Source organism: Gambusia affinis, linkage group LG23 (genome assembly GCF_019740435.1).
Source record: "Gambusia affinis linkage group LG23, SWU_Gaff_1.0, whole genome shotgun sequence".
Lineage (NCBI taxonomy): Eukaryota > Metazoa > Chordata > Actinopteri > Cyprinodontiformes > Poeciliidae > Gambusia > Gambusia affinis.
The window spans coordinates 4,209,076-4,226,422 of NC_057890.1; the positions used below are offsets into that span (position 1 = coordinate 4,209,076).

General features: G+C 40.6%; 1 protein-coding gene across 1 annotated transcript in view; it reads right to left on the reverse strand.

Moving 5' to 3' along the window:
• Positions 1–10,617, reverse strand: part of nav3 (neuron navigator 3) — a 279,354-nt gene extending 268,737 nt beyond the window's left edge. Inside the window, exon 1 of the mRNA XM_044107981.1 lies at positions 10,413–10,617. The gene's annotated coding sequence lies outside the window, so the exon portion shown is untranslated. The remainder of the gene's footprint in view (positions 1–10,412) is intronic.
• Positions 10,618–17,347: the final 6,730 nt, after the last annotated feature.

Consider the following 17,347-nt stretch of genomic DNA (forward strand, 5'->3'; position numbering starts at 1 on the left):
AAAATTTCTAAGTAGATGGATTTTCTAAGGGACTTTTTCTATTTTCACCATCGGAATGTGAAGACCAGATAGCTCTGACTTTGTTTATTACAGATAAGATAAGAGCTATCCAAAAACTGCTGGCTGTCCAAATGAGAGGTGTCCACCAACAGGTGTTTAACAGCCAAAATTAATTCCTTCTAATTATTAAATGTGTAGTGGCACAAAATAAGCACCAAGTGCCGCTTTTAACAATGTATATTAGACTTTGAGCGCCTCAGAAAGCAAATTATAAATGGAAAGTTGTTTTCCATGAGAGGACAACAACAATAGAACACACCAGCAGGGGTTTAATAATAGGCTACTTAACCATTATTAGGTTTTTAACCAGCGCCACCTGGTGCTTAGTCTGTGTCACACCAGCAAACCTAGCCCGGCCTAGATTTGAGTGTCATTTAGCCATTTTAGTAGACAATTGTCAAACTTTCTGTCATTGAACACAGTGAAGCAGAAATGTATCATAACTTAAGAAATCATATTAAATGGATTTCCACACATTCTTTTTCTTTTTCTTTTTTTTTTTACAGTATCATAACTGTAAAAAGAAAAATGATTTTAAAAAAGCACCAGGCCATGTTGCTCCAAATCACATAGATTCAAAACATATGGAAGAACAAAGAAACCAGATGCTACGGTAAATATTAATGATGTGCAAAACGTGCAGTAGTGTCGTATTAACATAAACAAGCCTGCAGAGGCCATATGTACTGTAAGCATGTATAGCATGTGTGTGAGTCTGTGTGCAGCCCTGCGGCAGGATAAATGCACAACAGATATGAGGAATTGTAACATTTCCTGTGTTGTGAATATCCAAACCCTCCACGAGAAAAGCATCAGCCTCTAGGAACAAGCTTTGAATGCAAAAACAGTAGTACCGAGTTTTTCTTGTACCGCATATGCATGTGGAGTTTACATGTCTATAAAAAGAAAAATCATATATGCGGTATATTTCCTTGATTTTTCATATTGAAAATTGAAATGAAAATCTAATTCTAGTTTCCATTTGATGTCAAAGTCATGATAAAAGGAGAAAGAAAGAACAGAGGGCAAGAAGAAAAGAAAGTGCGACAGACCCGGGAGCTAAACTGCCACAAGACAACAGCAGGCAGACAACAAAAAGCTCCTCAAAATTGATTATTTTCTCCCAGATTTTACATCCCAAAGACCAACTGTGTTGGGGGAGGGGAGTTTACAAGCAGAAGCCTGTAAAATGTTTAATTGATATTAAAGTAACAATCTGCACCACATTTAGAAATGGCTTCCCCGCCCCCCCCCCCAGCTGTCGTCGTAAGTGGAGAAAAAGAGCGGTGGCTGGAAAGTCTGCTCAAGCACCTGATGTGTATGTGGTAGCAGGTATCCTGGCGGCTTGTACCAGGGTGATCACTGTAGTGAGAGTGAAAACTGACACCAGAAGCGGCAGCTCGTTAGCCCGAGGAATGCATGTTGCGGTGTCAGTTTTGCGACGCTTGTTTTGTTCGACAGACTTGCCCGCGAATGACATTTTCTTGGCACCTTGCCGTTTATTATTTGCAGAGATGACAGGGTGTGTGTGTGTGGGTGTGTGTGTGTGTGTGTATTTTTGTGAGAATGGGAGAGAAAATGCTTCAAGAAAGATATCTGATAAGCTCAGATGGTTTGTTTTAGCGGAGCCATCTGAAAAGTCCCGTGTCTGTCACTCAGACCAATCAGTTCAATGAACCACAACAAACAGGACCAACCGCTGGAGCTAAATACAGACCAAACACGAACGCATGTTTAATGATATGCAGTGATAATGCATCTCTCTAAGTAACAGAAATTCAAAAAGATAAAGAAACACACTGCATGAAGTGAGCAGACTTTACATTGCTCACTCAATCTTAAAACTGCAATCTACAAGTTAAAAGCAACTACCTCAATGACTTCCCACTTTAAATGAACGTCAGTACCAGAGTATCAGGACTAACAATGGCTTACTTGGCTTTTACCATTCATTCTTGTTCAACCATTCAACAGGTCTCTTAAACATCATAATTGGAGATAGATGGAAGTCATTTAGGAAAACACACACAGTCTCTAGAAAATAGTTCCTTAGAATCACAATAACTTATAGTCATTTGTTTCTAAGGACAATGACGATGCTACGGTCTTTAACTAATGCGTGGCTCTTGTTCACAATGTTTGCAGGAAGTGCTTGGCTAGAGCTAGCATATTTCCTCCCTGTTTTGATATGGTTTATTGATAACAGGGCACATATTAGTGCAATTTTAGTGTATAAGAAACAAATATATAACATATGTTCTCCAGCTTCATAAACTCAGTGTCTTGTTGTGAATGTCTTAAATGTTAATGATTAGTGTTTCAGCTGCCTTCTGCACAGCTCCTTCCTGCTTTGTAAAGTATCTGGGCTTATCTGGAGTTGAGTTTAGCCGTTTTCAAACATTATCGGACTGGTGGACAGATGCATCCTTCCTGGAAACCTTTGAGTATTTTACTTCTTTCCAAAGAAAAATAATTGTGTGTTTCAAAGTAGATAAGGAAGCTTAGAAAAATTATTATAACTGGAATAGTAAAATGAAGGAACTCTCCTTTATTTTGATACATTACCTATCAGACAGATTTTCAAAGATCAATACAAAAACCTGAATTCATCATTTCAAAATTTTTCACACCTTTACTGCCACACTGGGAAGTGCAAAGACTGAGAACTGGTGCCAAAATCTAGAAAGTCAAAATAAATTATACATTCTCACTCACAAATATGATTTGTTTAATTAACCCTTTACAGAACAGTGCTGGATCAAAACAGTGTAAATACCTGCTAGGGTTAATTTAAGGTCTGATAACCACAAATAATGACTATGATATCCAATTGTCATAAGAGGATTTCCTCCCCTTTACCAGATTCCACTGCTAAACCTGGGCCAACGCTTGCGTGGCACCATCTGGTCGTCGGAAACATTCACTGTACCATGAAAGAAACAGGCTGCGGTTCAGCAACAGTTCTTTGCTGAGCCTGAATAGAGAATATCATGGAAACCAACGACTAATTAGAAAATAAAAACTTTGGAGTAGCATGGTAATTCTGGCAGGAAATGTCTCAACAATGATTTGCATTGAGAGTTCTTGTCGAAGTGAAGTCTGTGACGTAAAGTACCAGTTGTTGTCAGAGTGGATCAGATCTTTGGATCTGAACCAGCAGTCTACTGACCGGTTACTGACCTAAAGATGTTGGATTGTGAATACAAAGTCCTGACTCCCTCTGCTGAGCTCATTATTCCAGCTACCTCTCAGGGAAACACTGGTAAACGCATAGCTAAAGGGTGAATAGAAGAGCGACACTCTGATGACTTCCTGAATGCGGAGTTTCAGAAAGAGCAGGAGCTTCTTAAAGAGACAGAGGCCCAATTTCAAGGCATTAAATTAAAAAGTCTAATTTCTTTTGTCATTTGATAAAGGCAGCATTTTTTTTTCCCCCCACCAGGCGGTCTTTTGTGGGCTCTAGTGTCCCTTATATGACAGTGGGCTGACAGGAAAGGGGGAAGGAGAGGGGGGAAGACATGCAGCAAATGTCGTCGGGTCCGGGAATCGAACCCACGACAGCTGCGTCGAGGACTCAACGCCTCCAAATGTGGATTGCGCAATCCCCCACGCCACCACAGCACGCCCAAAGGCAGCATTTTTACGAATGAAGATAACAAAATTACTTGATTTTGCTCTAAAATGGCACATAATTCTGGTTTGTTTTTTAACTCTTGGTCATTGACTGACAATACCTTCACTTTTTCAAGTCTCTTGCTCTCTTCTAGCCTTCCCTAAAAAGAAAAAGAAAGGGAAAAAAATTATTTTCAAGGTTTTACTGATCCACATACATGTTGCATTACAGCACAATTACATGTAGATTACATTAACATGCTTTCACCAGCCAAATCTGTCCTCTACGTGCCAAATCCATTCTACATTATTTGCTATGCTTTTGTGGAGCTTCAGAGCAGAGCGCACGCTGTAATCTTGCGTTATTGTGTCGGGATTAACATCAAATCTCATTACAGCTGTGGAGGATCGCTGGCGAGGCAGGACTGAGGGGAAGCTGGGAGAGAGGCGGAGAGAGGGGAGGTTATCTTTATTTTTTATTAGGTTTTAAAAGCTAAATGTGAAAAAGAGAGGATGAAGATATGAGGGGGGGGGGGGTTGAAATCTCAATTTCACTCGTTATCCACGTCTGCTGGGAGGTTATTAAGTATGAGTCGCAGTCACCAGAGACAGAGCAAGCAGAGGTCCAGGGGTCAGGACGAGGTGCGTCGGAGGACAGGGAAGTGGAATACGCCACAAATCTAACAACTAAGCCCCCCTCCTCCGCCACGCCCCGCAGTCCCAAATACCGCTCATCAGTTAGCGAAGTCTGGCACGCTCACGCTTCATAAACCTCGCTTTTATTACCAATAGATCCGTGAGGGTTGTAATTGCCTGACTGATATACAACCGGCAGAGGGAAAGAGGCTCGGGTTCTCTCACTTTTAAAGAGCTGCTCGGCGTCGAGAGGCACAGGGACACGCCTCGGTTCGTCCAATAAAGCACACCGTTGTGTTTGTATATGCGTGTGTGCATGCGGCGCCGTCGAAAGGGACTCGCTCCGTGACAGATTACACACAGACGTTTACGTGAGAGATTTAACGTAAACGTGAAGTACGCAAAAAAAAAAATCTCCAACTATATGCATTCTAGCTCGAGTTGAAACAACAGGTGTTAAAATCTATCAGCCATAAAATGGTTACAAAGGTTTTTATTTGGGGGAGGAAAAGAAGGATTTGTTTTTTATACTGGATCTGATTTTAAATTGATTTTCTCTCTTTTCTAAAAAAAAATAAAAAAATACTAATGACAGAAAACATTTTTAAAAAGTGGGTTTTATTTCAAATACTCCTGTGAGTTATTACAATGGTGTATCAACCATGCTCTAGAAATTATTTGCTTAATTATGTGAATACAGTCATAATAATAGCAGAATAAGTCTTAAATTTGCAAGAAAAGTGTCATTTTATTGAGAAAAAAAGCTTGGATCCTTTATTTATTATTTCTGGTGTTGGAGTTCTCATTAAATTCATTTTCGTTCTCCTTTTACTATTACTTTATTCTTGTAATATTACAACTTTATTGTCATAATTTTAATAAAATAAACCTTAACCTGACCCTTTTATTTCATTATAAAGTTGACTTGACTTAAAAATCCACATAAACAAAAGCTTTAAAACTCCGTAGTCAAACAAGATGGCCGCCCTGGGTGTGGACCAATCAATATCTATTTATGGCCCAGGCCAAGGGGAAATTTTGATTTGCGTAAAACATGTTGAACCAGATCACAATTTACACAAATAATCCCAAAGCTAACAAAGGTAAGCAGCGCACACATTTCAGCACTTTCCGGTAACCTGACGCAATTCAAATTCCCTGACTCCACAATCCAAACATTTTAAAAAATACAAATACTCGCTTTGTATCGGAGCAAACAGTCAAACGCGCGTACACACAAACTCCTGATACCCACCCCTCCCCCGCAGCAGAGCGCCATGCTTGTAAGTGAGACCCCAGAGGCCCACCAAAACACATACAGGCCCCCATTAGAACCAAGAAATATCAGCACAGCAACACCGCAACCACTGATTGCCAAAGAACGCGTGCTCTTTATTTTTATTTTATTTATTTTTTTATTCCCAACTGGGTGGAGGGTGTTTGGGAGTCGACAGCTCATCAGCAGCTGCACAGTGAGAACTCGCTGTAAGTGGAGGAACGACTGAGGAAAATAAAGCTCATCAAAGACGGCGATCATTACTGGGGTTTGTCAACAGCACCGAGGAAAAGAGGACAGAAATGAATCAAATCAAACTGAGAGATTTGGGAATGTTCTGGTGGAACATCAATTCCCAGGAAAGAACATCTATAACACTTATCTGTATTAGATACAAGCTTAATCTGTATTCTCATTATAGCTAATATTTGAGCTTATTTACTTTCAGAAGATGTAAAGTCATAAGAATGGAAGTCATGAACTAGAAAAATCAGGAACTTGATGGAGTGATGGAGTCAGTCCTCAGAGGCTCCTTCAGGCTCCTACACTCAATTTACATATACAGAATTACAGTTTTGGCTTTGCTAAGTTATGCTAAGCATGGACGTATCTGCATTGTATATGAGTTTATACGCAATAAAGTAGTTATATTGGCAAAACAATAAAAAGGTATGCAAGTATTTTGTCAAAAAGCATATTTCAAAAACATAAAAATGAGCTCAATACATGTTTTAAAAAAAAAATTTGAAAGTTTTGGTGAAAATAATCATTCACCACTTTGAGATTTCACAACCTGCAATGTGTTTTACTGGGATTACATGACAGAGCAATGAGAAAAATAAAAGTTATGAACATGATTCAGAAAGTGATCCTCCTACATAAGATTCATCACAAATTGTGAAACACCTTTGTTTCTTGTAATTGACTTACACATGATGAAAGCTCACAATTTAATGTCTCAGAAAATGCTAACATTTTGTCAAGGTGATAGCATTTTGATAGAAAGTTGAGTGGAAGGTAAATATGTAATATCAAAAGATAGACATATAAAAAGGAACACATTTGTTCCACAGATTTGTGGATTCATGTGATTTGAATGATGTTCATAGTTTATAATTTGCAGTTCTAAAACAGCTTTGCCTTAATAAGAGTGATGGATGGAGACCTTTCAGTTTCCACTCCACAAATGTCCATGTTTTTTGTGACCAGAAATTTTTCTACACAGATGGGTTTTACTTTATTGTAACTTAGGGGAAAATGTAAAAATATTCTTTTAGGACTTTGACAGGAAGTGTGCAGCAGCAGGTGTGAGGCGTATGGTTCTACTACTTCCTGTTCCATACAGTTGGAGGAACTGTATGAAACTCTCTCTTCCGTCTCAATGAAAGAATTTCACACTGTAGGAACGCTATGACGGAACATTTTAGTAGCTTTGATACCATCCATCCATTGTCTACACCTGCTTTTCTTGGCGGCCGGCTGCAGGAGCCGGCGCCTACCTCCAGAGGTCATTGGGCGAGAGGCAGGGTACACCCTGAAGAGATCACTACTCCATGACAGACTAACGGACCAATGAATCAAAGAGACATGCTTTTGTACAGTATGAGGAAGCTGGAGTACATGGAGAAAACTCAGGACTGTATCCTTCATGCATACTAGGCCATACGCCACCATGCAGCTCAGACTTCAAACCATAACTTCTTAATACCTTGATATGTCTCAAGACCAGGTACTATTTGCTGAGATACCAGATGGAATGGCGGAAAATGAAGCTAATTATAGTAAAGGGGAAATGGCCTGTACTTGTATAGTGCTTATCAGTACATTCAGGCATTCGCCCATTCACAAGCAGACGGTTATAAGCTATACCGGAGCTGTACTGCCCTGTGGCAGACTGACAGACCACCAGCAGGCAAGGGGAGTAATGTGTCTTGCTCAACGGCACAACAACAGAGGTGGACCAATCAGGGATCAAACCAGCAACAAATCGATTGTAGGATAACTTCCTACCACTGCTGTCACCATTGTCTCAGTGATCCCTTATCCACATACATCTGTTTTGGGATGGTTTTTCAGTCCAAATCAAAAAGTCTTGAGGTTTTAAATACAGCTTGGAGGAAGTACAAAGATTTTATCTCAACATGTATGCATGCAGTGCAGTGCCTGTGTGTTTCAGACCAAAAACACACTCCCCTCCTGCAGCACGGTGTGAAGAGAGGGCTAAAAGAATTACCAGTGAGAACCCGTCAAGTCCCCGGCATTCCATTAGCCAAGCCAGTGATGTAGTGCCATACCACCTAGCTTCTTTCTCCCTCACACAATCGGGAGCGCGGAGAGGGGGGACCAGCAACGCTGCCTCCACCCGACACCCTCCCCCTTCCTTCACACACACCTCACAACCTCCATCACTCACCATCCATCAGAAGACCTCCACAGATGGGCTTGCACATAACACATGCAAAGAGGTTCGAAACTCACCAGTCATTGCACTCAAGTCCAGGCACATACGCACACACACAGCACTCTGCTTAACACAATCTCTTTCTTCCTTCCCAGACGTACACGCCTTTCTGTTTCACACACAAATTGCACGTCTTTCATCTGTGGCTCAGAAACAAGGGCTGAGTGGGAAGCACAATTAGGACCCAATTAGCACCATCAGATCTACCTGAGAGAGCCCACGCTGGCAAAATACAGCAGCGGACAGACAGTGGGGGCACATCAAGATGTTGAGACTAAAATGCCAGAATATTTCTCGCCAAATGGAAGCTGTTCCCGTGAAACGCTTTAGTTGCTGTTAGCACTCTGAATCCGTGTTTCAGACTTTTAATTTGAAGCAGAAAGGGACGGAGTTCTTGAGTCGTCCTTTTGAGTTGACAACACTGTTACAATGGCACTGAGGAAGCCTTCACCACTCCTGTAGGCTTTTGGGTAGGAAGTAGGAAAAAGAAATGGAGACAGAGAAAATATCAACAATTTGTAAGTACTGCACCTAGCTTACCATTAGTGGCCAATGATGCTACACCTCGCACCTGTTTCATAGCTTCAAATGTTCACTGGATTAAAAGGTTATGTCATGGTTTGTTAATAAGTTTTCATCCCATTTGATCCGTTAAAATCAGAAATATTTCGACGGACACAAAACGTCAGCCGCTAGAGATTTCAGGAGAATGTTTAGCGTATGCAAGCTATGCTAGATTCTCCCCAAATCCTTGTAGCAGTATAACTCACTGCTTTAGCAATGCTACAGATCTTCTAATTCAGACTTTTAGTGTAAAAGTCTGAACTGGATAAAAAGTCAACAGTTGTGCTACCTGTTGGTGGAGATTACATGCGTCAATGTTTTTAGTTTAATGGATTTTGAGGTGTTTTTAATACAGGAACAGATGTCCATAGATGGGAAATTTGGCTTTAAACCAACCAATCCCAAGTAATTACCTTTTTGATGAAATTTAAATTTACTTACGTACACCTGGTATTGAAATGGGCACCATTGTTGTTAAAAAAATTATCTAGCAGTTTTTCTGGGTATCCGGTAGAAAGAAACATTTACTGACATGACAGAAACAACCTGAAAACTCTTTAGGAACACAGTGAGTCAGTGAGGAGTAGCAGCAGAGCAGGGGCCCATATAAGGAGGCAAATTGCAGCCGTCCGCCGTTTAATTTCCGAATCTGGGACCTTGAATCTGCGAGTCTTCCCTACTGCAAGTAAAAGTAATTTGATTCCATCCCAAAAAAAAAGTACACTTTGAAGTATTGCATTAGAAAAGAGCAAAATTCAAAGTAACTTTCTCAATTTCGCAAAATTGTTCTTACGCTCAATTGAGGAGGCTTGCAGCTTTTCCGAAAAAGAGTTAATGCGCTGCGGTGGAGTCGGAGATACGCTTGCCAAATCAATTCTGACGTAGCGAACATTTATCTGACATGCCAGGTCAGCTGTGTCAGCTATCGGCGTGCATTAGAATTGAATTTCTTTCTCTAAGTCTTCAGACAAGGCGTAATATCGGCAGTACTCGTCTACATGGCAGAACGATTAAACTTGTCGTTTAAGGAATGTTCAGCAACGCATTCTTGAAAACCTGATGTAGAAAAATGCACAACATCAACATCTTTACGTAGCCTGGTTGATTCACTTCAGACCAATAGACGGAAAAACATCTAATTCACCTATTCTTTTTAAGCAAACTTTTTAAAATTTGCTTAAAATTTAGGGTTAGGGTTTACATGGAAGCATAGGCTTCTGACTGATTAATAGTTAGGTGCTAACAATGCAAAAGTTCTGCTTTGTACTTCATTTTGGTGCTAAACTAAAGTGTTAGCTTTGAGGGTTTTTATTCAATGACTAAAGGGCAAGTACTTCAACTAACTGAATCTGAACTGGATAAGAGAGTCTTTAAAAACGTTTTGTGTTTTATAAAACTTTTTTTATTTTTTTATTTAGAAGTAAAGGCTTTCTGGCATTAGCAAAGAATTAGCAAAGTCTAAAACTCAAACTATGGACTAGTCAAACCAGAACTGGAATATTTTACATTATTCATAGTTTTCCCTAAAAATATTATTTAAAAGTTCTTATTGTTTAAACCCTGTAATGCATATTATCATGTCTCTAACAGATCACAATGGTGAAGAGGGCGGGTGAGGAGGAAATCCGCCTCTCACCTATTTCAAGCTTTTACTAACTCCTTCTGTGTTATAAATCAAAAAATAAGAATTATATCAGCACTTAAAGTTTAAAAAGTTGTGCACAGACAAAACATCAACAACCGCATGGTTTCTTCCAAGGATCATCAACAAGTTACCTGCTTCACAAAAAATACAATTCTCACCTTTAACTTCCACGGACTCGTTTAAAAAAGATTAAACAATATTCCACTCAGACTCCAGCTCAGTCTCAATATATTCCACTCTGCCGGTACCAGGGGCGGGGAGAAAGAAAGAAAAAAAGCGTCTTGTTAACACTCTCCACCTGAACGTTAGCTCCTCATCATGGTAAACGGTGAGGAGAGCCTCCTCCGGAGACGTGTGAGAGCCAGGAGAAGGAGGAGCGGGGGGGGAGAGGAACGAGGGATGCCGGCGGAATCCGACGATCTGCGAGGCTCTCGGCGAGGGGATCGAGCCACCGGAGATGAGGAGAGATGAAGAAGAAAAGGCGGAGGAGGAAGAGGAGGAGAGAAGCATGAAGGCAGGCAGCGGTGAATGAGTGGAGGATGCGATTGCCCTCCCCTCACACCACCGAGTCTCTCTCTCTCTCTCTCTCTCTCTCACTCCTGCACAGATACAGTGGAAAGCGCACTCCTACCCCCCGCCCTGCCACAGATTGCATTGCACTGATGAAATTTTAATGGTTCTTTTAGGAAGAATAATGAACACGCGAGTCCCTGGAGTTGCTCATGAGAGCGGAGGTTCTGCACTGCACACACCTACAGAGGTATGCAACAAACCTGCAGACGGCACCGGGTCTCATCTCCCCTCACACACTCCAAACTCCAACACGCCCGTCTTTCTTTTCTTCCTTCATCTGCATACGACTTACCAAAACACACACACACATATATACATATATGCAATACCAGCTCACACTGAATAACATCAAACACTACTCCTGACACACACACACCCACACACTCCATGTTCCCATCGTAAAGGGAAGACGGGGTGGGGGAGTAGACCGAGAGATCCAACCCATCCTCAAAATGCTCTCTTGGAATGCATTCCCATCCACACACACACACACACACACACACATGCCGGCACACACCCAAAGGAAGAGGAACAAAGAGCGCAGTGGCAGCATGTGGAGACACCAGTAGGAACATCAAGATGGGAGGATAAATCTGAAGAAAGTGCAAGAAGAAGAAGAAGAAAAAAGATGCTGCTTTTAAAGTATGTGCAGTTCACAAGTACTTAGGGAAGTGATGCAAAACTTAAGATAAAACGATGCATGTCAGTGTTATTTTTTTTACTGCACTCCTTTAATTTAACCCATTTAAACCCCACCGGTCACAATAGTGACCAAGAAATGTTTCTCACTTTCAAGGACTCCAAGAAGCTTACTGATTAAATTTTCATTTAAGGTTCAACAAATATTGAAAGTTTAGAGTGTTTAGATAATACTGACGCAGTATCACATGTTTAGAGTAAATTATCACATCAATAATTTAGATACATTCAAATAAAGAAACAAAGTTCCCCTTTTATGATCTTTTCTATTTGGAAAATGCACATATTATCCCACACCATATTATCCCACTGATCATAAAACACAATTTTTTATATATTTTTCCACAATTTTTTAAAAATTATTTCCCCTTGATTAGTTCAAAGGACTATCAATGACATCTGATCTTAATATTTTCATGTCTGGGAAAAATTTGCGTTTAAATGGGTTAAAAGCAAGAGGCTAAATTGTAAAACATTCATAAAAATGATGGAAAACTGCTGATTAAGGCCAGAAGTAGTGAAACGTATCCAAGTCTTTGCAGTGGACGCCTGCCTCTTTGTGCTTCTGTGTTTTCAGATTCTATGATTTTTTTGTTAAGCTTATCTAAATGTTGTAAAGAAAATGCAGTTTAGAAAGTTCGTACAGCACAGGTAGGTGAATCTAACCAAAAGACTGATAATATCAAAACCAAGTCGGAATCAGAATCTGTTCGATACTACGATGGCAAGATTGGTACTTTAGTTTCAGATTCCCTTCTCAAATTCAACTCAACTCTGCCGAAAATAATATATTTCAGTTTGTTCTCAAATCTCTATTTGTTGGATGCAAATCGTGTTGATATGTTATCCAAATGGTCTGTAGACATGTATAAACTTTATGCAAATTCTGTCCAAAGTTTCAACAAAATTAGTCACAAAAAAAACACCAAAAGGACTAAAGTTTGATGGGGTCTGTACTTAGTATTGGAGCGATACCGATACCTGAGTAATACAAAGCAAAACACCAGGATCCTGGTGACTGTGGCAGTGAATACTGGAAGAAAACTAAAGCAGAAAAAAAAAAAAAAAAAAAAGTTTGCTGCACTAGATGCAAATCTGCATTTTTGTTCCCTGGCTTCTTTCGTAGGCTCTTCAGATCAATTTAGATATGAATATAGAGAACATGAGGGAGTAATACATGTTACATGAAGGTATCCTGCACTTGAGTGTTTTGTGAGGACACTCAAGCAGCTGCCGCCTGCTGTTGAAATGGGTCCCTTCTTATTGACCAACAGCAGAGCCGTGCCATCCAACGCATAACAGAGACATTAAAGTAAAACATGAGCACGGCAGCAGTTTTTGGGAAGTTTCTGAAAACCTCTAATAAACTCCCAGCGAACTCTCTACTGGATGTAGAAATGACTCCCAGCTGCCCTATTTCCCATCAAAAAAGATGCTGGGCGTAGCAGGTTTTTCTTGAAAATCCACCTGTGAACATTACACTCATAACAAGTAAAAAAAAGAAAAGACAGAAAATCTCATTCAATTCTCTACAATCAGCTGCACTGTTACACACTTCTGACACTTGAATTCCCGACAGACCAAAGCCAAGTTTGCACATGAAGTCAAGAGGACACATTGTTCAGAATGTGCTGCTTGGTCTTCCAGGCACGCAGAACCACTTTAAAGTCTTTTTGTCACCTCCTTTTCTCTCTCGCTGCAAACAAAACAACACTGGAGAACCGGCGAGACGACGAGCCTGCCGAGTCTTTCCGGAAGACGGGTTGAGCTCTGTCAATAATGACGAAAACGCCAGAGAGAGAGACAGCATTGAAAGCACTTACGAGCCACGCAGGGGTTTGGTGATGGCTGTGGTGTGCGACATGCGAGTTGGTAATTATCCTGGGGAACAACAACACGGTGTAGCTCGCAAGGTCAAAGAAAATCACACCTGCCACTGAAAATGTAACATTATGAGTAACGTTGTGCTGCTTTCGAGGTTGATTTAGGGGACAGGTTTCAGACACATGGAGAATACACATCTGCAAAAGACAACGACTGTCTGGAGGTAAACTATAGTCATCGACAGATAAGAACAGGTGACAGGTTTGCAGATGCGACTCAGTAAACAGCTTGTGACCTTATATTTAGGTTCTTTTTTCATCTTTACAACAATCTTTACTACAAAAATACTAAATTTTACCAAGTATTCTATCTAGTTTCTAGTACAAATTTTTTCATATACTTGAAAAAGTACAAGCTAACAGGTGAGTTTTCAGCAAGACATAGAAACTTGTTCTAAGTCAATATTTTCTTAATATTAATAAAAAATAAAAAGTAGCAGTTCCACTGGCAGAAGGGAAAAATGTTAGTTTTGTTTTTTCTCTTTCTGCAGGTTTACAGGCAGACTTCCAGGTCGCTGATTTGTGTTCTCTCTATGCTACTTCCTCCCCTCTACTCACTCCGTTCACCTTTCTTTTTAAACCTTCTCTCCACTTTTCTTTTCTCCTTTTGTCTGTGTCTGTGTCCATCACATTTGAAATAAAACCCAAAGAAATCTCTAATAAAGTTTTATACGCATGTATACCAAGTGGAACTTCATGGTGAAAGCCGTAATGCTCCGCTTGCGAAAGTGAATCTGTTCGCCCTCACCTTGACCGTAAGAAAAAGGTAGAAAGAAAAGAAAAACGCCTTGTTATCAATGAAATAATCTGCCAGTGAAACTGGTAACTTTTTAAGTAAAAACTAACAAAACATTCACTTAAAACAAGCTCCTATATCTTGCTGAAAAGCTACTTGTAAGTAAGTTCTGTCTTATGAGATATTTGCACAGGAAACTAGACCAAAAATATGTTTATTTTGTGTTTTTCCAGGATTTACAATGTGGAATATGAAGTGTCTCAAACATCATAAATATACATACGGTATTGACCCAAGGAAGTCCTCACAAGGCTGAGTCCATTTGTGTATAGCTTAAAAAAAAAAAGAAAAGTTTGCATCTTAACTCTGGGCGATTAAACACGGTATAGTAGATAAACGGTACAGTACACTGCCTGGAAAACAACAGGCAACTCTGGCATCTTTACAGCTCACCATTAGCTCTCATCTGCCTGGAAAAGCTGCAAAGGACAGATTTCATCCACCAGCAGTCACCGTGTTCACACCCAGTCTCAACACATTACCACAACCCAGGTCACACTCCTCAGAACGGTCTAGAACATCCGACACGAATACACTCAACGAGCTCTAAAGGAGGATGTGATCTTCAAAACGCACATGTCAGACACGTAATGCTGTTAATTAACCATCCTTTTCATGCTCCGCCATGGCCCAAGCTGTTTGGGGAATAGAACGAGCAACTAGAACGGCTCTCTGGGGACGATCAAACCGAACGCGGCAGCTTGCCTCAACATTATGGGCTGGCGAACTGGAGGTCCAGTCTACACAGAGATATTAGGATATGACAAGCCTTTTGAATTTCAACTTAAACTTTTTTGTTTTTAAGTTAATGGGGGGTTTCTGGAAGCTTTTGTTTGGACATTTGCGAGTTTCTGTTTCTCTGAGGTGTAAAAACGATTTGTCACATAAAGCACATTGAGCAGCACGAGAAGGCAGGTAGATGTTAAGACGACTGCAGCAAGGAGTCACAGTATGGGGTCAAAACGTCTTCATGACATCATCCAGTAAAAGTCCTGTGACTTTATCTGGTATTGTGTGATTTGATTAGATGAGGCGAACACTAAGCTTTTTGGCAACAATTACCCGAGCATCTGCGATTTTATTCACATTGACCAAAAGATGAATATGTGCATCATACCCACTGTTTAGTCAGGTGTATTACGGCCCTGTTTCACTTTTCAAGGCGCTAGAAACATTTTCAAAGAGCAAGTATGTGGAATGCTAGCAGATTTGAACACAAATGTGGTGATCTCGAACTGAAAACTGAATGAGTTATTTTGTTAGCTGGATAATAATCAAACATGTGACCAAATAAACACAGAAGGTTTTTTTCCACCACTAAATAACTTTGCAGAAGCATAAAGTTACAAAATGCAACTTTTATTTTAAAATATGTTTTGTTTTGTTTTTTTTGTTTTTTTACATATTTCTTAAAACTGTTGTTGTAACAGTATGGTATCAGACGGAAACATTTTTTTTAGCTCCTCTGCCTCCTTCCTGTGGCAGAAGGTTGTAGGCTTGATTCCAGCTTCCTCCTGCCTCGTGTCGATGTGCACAAATTGCCTACTGATCTGCATCTTGGTATATAAATGTGAGTGCAAATGGGTGAATGTGACTCTAGTGCAGGGGTAGGGAACTCCAGGCCTCGAGAGCCGGTCTCCTGCAACTTTTAGATGTATCTCAGCTTCAACACACCTGAATCCAACAGCTGAATCACCTCCTAAGTGCAGTCAGGTTCTCCAGAGTCCTGCTATTGACCTCATTATTTTACTCAGGTGTGTTGAAGCTGAGATACATCTAAAAGTCGCAGGAGACCGGCTCTCGAGGCCTGGAGTTCCCTACCCCTGCTCTAGTGTAAAGCACTTTCAGTGGTCAAAATGACTGGAAAAGCGCTACGTAAGTTCAATCCATTTACCATTTTAGTTCTGTCAATCATTCTAGTGATTGTACTTTACGCCACAGCTCCTTCCCCACGGCGAAGTCTGTTATGAATGCTAACGGTAGTTAACATGGCCACCAATGATGGCGGCTAAACAATTTCCCTGTAAGAATAAGTTTTCTGCCAGCCCATTTAGCAGCGCGTACATGAGCTGGATAGACGCTAGGCCCCTCCTCCTGCCTCTGATTGGTCATTTCTGGCTGGGTGCATTTCTGCAGATGGCAGTCGGACCACCGGGAGAAGGCAGAGGAGCTAAATTTTTTCACAGATTATCTGTCTCATACTCTACTGTCACAAACTAGTAATATACTAAACAGATTTTTATAAAAGTTGCCCACCACAGCTTTAAAATGACACTACATTCATGCAGGATGGACATGAATTCATTTAAAGGCAATCTCCTGGTTAAAGTGCGACTTCAGCCGACCTGAGCAGCAGCCATACACAAGGACAACAGAGAAATCAGGTGCCAGTTTAACCGTGCACATTAACAACCTCATCATGTAGAAATAAGGTTGACTGATGAAAGCCAGCCACCCTGATAATGAGCATAATGAGCAGACACCAGCAACCTGCTCGGAGGGAAGGGGGGGGCCAACAGGAGAGACCCCCACCCACTCCTTCTGCCGTCTCCAACTCGTACCCATCCCTCCCCGTTGCGCTGTCGCATCTCATTTTCCCTCGATCAATCTCCGTGACACCGGTGAGCGTACATTCAGGTTGGGGTCAGGGCCGCTTGATGGAATTAGCGTCTTGGGGACGATGGATTACTCCGCCTCCTGCCACCAGCCTGAGGACTGGTTCGCGGGTTATTTGCTCCGACAATGGCTGATCCCATAAAATAAATCAAGATTGTTGGTTTGTTTATGTGGCACATAATGTGTAAAATTAGATCCTCTATGAAAAGCTCCATCAGTCAGGATAGAATGTGGGTGTGTTGCATAAATATCTATAAATGTGCTTTATTTGTTCCCTCAATGAACCCGTGGCTCCTCTTCCTCCAGTGATGCACTGATAATGAAGACATAATTAGAGTAAACACACTTAACTGCAAAAATATTCACACCAGTTAAAGGCGCTTGCATTCTGCTATATTAAAAACCCCAAATTAACAAAATTTTTCATAATTATGTAAAAAGGAAAAGAAGAAAAATGATTGAAGAGTGAAAATATTTTTAAAAAGTATCTTTTGAAGAACAGTAAGAATTCGAATTTACTGACAGA